Source organism: Otolemur garnettii, unplaced genomic scaffold (genome assembly GCF_000181295.1).
Source record: "Otolemur garnettii isolate 467f Iridium unplaced genomic scaffold, OtoGar3 scaffold00001, whole genome shotgun sequence".
Taxonomy (NCBI): Eukaryota; Metazoa; Chordata; class Mammalia; order Primates; family Galagidae; genus Otolemur; species Otolemur garnettii.
This window is the reverse complement of record NW_003852396.1, coordinates 24,371,512-24,375,646: the sequence shown is the minus strand read 5'-3', so window position 1 is coordinate 24,375,646 and position 4,135 is coordinate 24,371,512. Positions and strand designations below refer to the sequence as shown.

General features: G+C 43.0%; 1 protein-coding gene across 1 annotated transcript in view; it reads left to right on the top strand.

The window, feature by feature from the left end:
- Window positions 1-2,939, top strand: part of THRSP (thyroid hormone responsive) — a 3,926-nt gene extending 987 nt beyond the window's left edge. Inside the window, exon 2 of the mRNA XM_003780869.3 lies at window positions 2,244-2,939. The gene's annotated coding sequence lies outside the window, so the exon portion shown is untranslated. The remainder of the gene's footprint in view (window positions 1-2,243) is intronic.
- The last annotated feature ends 1,196 nt before the right edge of the window (window positions 2,940-4,135 follow it).

Here is a 4,135-nt window from a genome sequence, read left to right as displayed (position 1 = left end):
CGGAGGCAGGAGACTCGCTTGAGCCCAGGAGTTGGAGGTTGCTGTGAGCGTGATGCCATGGCACTCTACCCAGGGGGATGGCTTGAGGCTCCGTCTCAAAAAAAAAAAACAAAACAAAAAAAAACTATGGACTCGTTCCCTAGAGTTCAGGTATTTAGACACAAAACTGTACATATAATTGTAAGGGGAATGCCATCCACCAAGGCCCATCCATGATTCCTAAGAACCCCTGACATTATGTATTAATAACAGCTTCCATTTGAGCACATGCCTCTAAGTGTTTGACATAGAATTATCCCATTTAATTTTCCAGTAATCCTACAAAGACAGGTTTTATTATTTGCATTCCACAAATGAAGAAATTTACCCAAGGCATGTGTATCTATTTAGTGGACCTTGTAAATTTACATGTCAGTGATTGTCCCCATTTTTTCAAGTCACAGAACATGGAAAAAATTATATTTACATGGCACATGAGGTCATATAGGTGAGGCTGCTCACAGTACTCCTACAACAGGCTGGGGTACTCTGGCTATCCCAGGTAGCAAGCAGCCAAACAGAAAGTTGAGGGGCCAGTCTTGGCACTCTAATTGAGTTGTGTGTGATGCCTGTCGTGAAGCTCTGTCATGTGTACATGTGCACATATGTTGGAGTCTGAGCCTGTATATCTAAGCACAGAGGGGTTGGGGTTGTGAGGTGTGGATGAGCAGCAAGCTAGTGGCATAGAGTAGGAGGTGGGAAGAGGACCTGGCACAGCCATGAATAGGTTACTCAGGGATAAAGGTTGGGAGAAATTGGACCTCAGCACCTACCAGTTTTGATCCTGTGCCACATGGTAGCCCTGCCCCCACAAACTGGCCTCATCAATTATAAACATTGCAATCTCCAAATCACCTGATGCAGGTATGTGGAATAAGATTTTTGTGCCCAGTTCTCTAGTAAGGAAATTAAAGCCAGGGAAGTGAAATGACTCAGTCACGTATAAGGAGACAAAAAACAAGACTGGCCCCAACTTTGAGTTGAGTGTTTTTTCCTTTGTACCTATTCTGTGCCATATTCATAATCTGCCTTAAAGACTGCTCTGTAATGATGGAGAATAAACAGGGATCCCCAAACACACACAGCGTAAAGAGAGCCCCAGCCCAAGTGTTTTCTTAGTTTTCCTTCCCCTACCTCAAGTCCAAACTGTCAACCTCACCCTGCTTCCCTCTTCCCGTTAAGGCTCCCTGAGCCACCTTTCAGAGGTTCTTCTTGAATTAGACTGGGCCAGGTCAATAGCTCTGGGTTCAAGTTCTGTGAGGCCATTTCACTTCCTCAGGTGTCAGTTTCTTCACTGAATAGTAACAGTAGTAGTAAAAATAACAACTGAATTTGAATAGTTTTAAAATTACTTTCATATCTATTACTTAATAGAATTATCATTCCCTTTTACAGATGAAAAAACTGGAGGCCTAATAAGTGAGTCCATTGTTACTCAGTAAATGGTAGAGCTGTTCTTTTCCTCCACCGTAGTAGATTTTGTGTTCCTTAGAGCCTTAGAGTTCTGCAGGCTGGGCTGAAGGTGGGAATTGGGGATGGCAGAGTGGGTAGAAACCCTGCTCCTTGACTAACCAAACAGCTTCAAAAACCAGAGTAGCAATTCTACGCCATAATGCTTCAATACACCCTAACTTGGCTGATTTTCAGTTACAGAGGCAGCATGGTACAGCAAAAGCTTAAAAATCTAGGTGGTTGTCCTGGCTCTGCCATTGACCTCCATATGATCTGAAACAACTTTTTTTTGTAGAGATAGAGTCTCACTTTATCGCCCTCAGTATAGTGCCATGGCGCCACACACCTCATAGAAACCTCCAACTCCTGGGCTTAGGCGATTCTCTTGCCTCAGCCTCCCGAGTGGCTATTTTTTTGTTGCAGTTTGGCTGGGGCCGGGTTCAAACCCGCCACCCTCGGTATATGGGGCCAGCACCCTACCCATTGAGCCACAGGCACCGCCTGATCCTAAACAACTTATTTCACCTTCCTGCACCTGTTTCCCTGTTAGTAAATGTAGAGGAGAAATTAGATGAGTTATTCCAGCTCTGACAACTTGATTCTTCTTAACAGTGCCTGAGGCACTGCCAGGTTTCCCACAATACCAGCATTGAGGTTTTCCTTGTTCTTCCTTCTTCAGTAGGCATGTAACAGTACTTTATTTGCCTTAATTTATACTGACTTGGCTTTTTAAAAATTTCTGCAATCCACAGATCACTTAACACACTAGAAGGCAGACTCTGCGATGAGGCCATGGTGTAGTTCACTAGCCCTGAAGATGAGACCAGAAAGGCCTAGACGTGCAGCTGGAAGTAAGGCCACTCGGATCTCTGGGATGCTTCTCTACCTCCTTCTGAGCACGATTGCCTGGACTCCAGTCACTGCCTCACCTTTAGGATATTTGTTGCTATTCACAACTCCTCTTGTTCCTCTTACCAGCTTGGGGTGGTAGCCAGTGGTTCGTGAGACTAGTTACCTGTCCAGTGGGACAGAGTAGAAACAGCACAGGTGTTCTGTAACCAACATTCACGTTCTTCCTGTTGGCATCGTTCACCCCTGTGGTCTTGGGCAAGTTACTTAACCCACTGGAGACTAAATTCCCTCATCTATAAAACCGGGGTAATATTATCTACCTCACAAGCTTATGAAAATTAAACAAGATGAATAAACATGATGAATCAAATGCAGCTGACATGTGACAGCTATTATAATAGGCTTTTTTTCTCCCACCTTTGCCTATGTATTTAATGCTCTAGCCCTTGCTTTTTACTCTCCAGAGCTAAAAGGTAGCAGTCACCTAGGATAAGTGGTTTAGTGTCTTGTACTTGTTGACCACTGATGAGGCCAAGCACAGTGAACTATAATCCCACTTGTTACAGTAGGAATAAAAAAAAAAACTTGTATTTATACATCTCTCTTATTATTTCTAAAGCACTTTGTAAAACATTATTTCACTTTTTACAAGTGGTACTAAAAAGAATGGAGACAGAATTCATTTGATTTTACCCAGAAACTACCTGCTTATAATTGTACAGCCAACTTGAAATCACAAAACAATTTTCTTTCTAAAATCTGATCTGATTTATAAAATCTTAGCTTGGAAACAAAACTTCTTAAGAGAAGCATTTAGATTTGACAAACCATAGAGTAATCTCATTCCGGTTAGGTGGTTCTTTCTTGTGTTTGGCAGGGGCCGGGTTCAAACCCACTACCCTCAGTATATGGGGCCAGCACCCTACTCACTGAGCCACAGGCGCCGGCCTGGAGTTTTTTACTTTTAATTGCACGAAGCTCTGTTGTAGAGTGTCAGCTACTGAATCCTTTCTCCAGACCCCTTTGGAGTTATCAGATTTCTAACTGTTCTCCTTGTCGAGTCTCTTTCAAAACTCCTTCTATATTGTTGCAGAGAGCCTGCTCACAGATACAAACCTGTTACTTAAAACCCTTTAGTGACTTCCCAATACCTATAGGATCAATTATTTTGCCTGGCATACAAGACCCCAGAGGCCCACTCTATTATTTGCTTTGCAAGCCACAAGGTCTCTGACACAACCACTGAATTCTGCTGTTGTAGCAGGAAAGCCACCTTAAATAACATTTAAACAAATGAGCATAGCTGTGTTCCAATAAGACTTTATTGGCAGTGGGCTAGATTTGGGCTATAGTTTCCTGACTCCAAATTAGAAACCAACTCCTTGTAAAAATCTTTCAGATATCTTCTTTAAACTGGGTGAATGGAAACTGACAAACTTTTTCTGATGAACTATTTTTCTTTTCTGTTTTTTTTTTTAAGAGACAGTTTTATTTTGTTGCCCTTGGTGGAGTGCCATGGTGTCAACAGCTCATGGCAACCTCCAGCTCTTGGGCTTAGGCAATTATCTTGCCTCAGCCTCCCGAGTAGCTGGGACTACAGGCACCTACCACAACACCCAGCTATTTTTTTATTGCAGTTTGGCTGGGGCTGGGTTTGAACCCGCCACCCTCAGTATATGGGGCCAGCGCCCTACTCACTGAGCCACAGGAGCCGCCCAACAAAATTTACGAGGTGTACCCATGTAATGGATATATTAGTTGGCAACAAAGAGGAACAGATAATAATATGAGT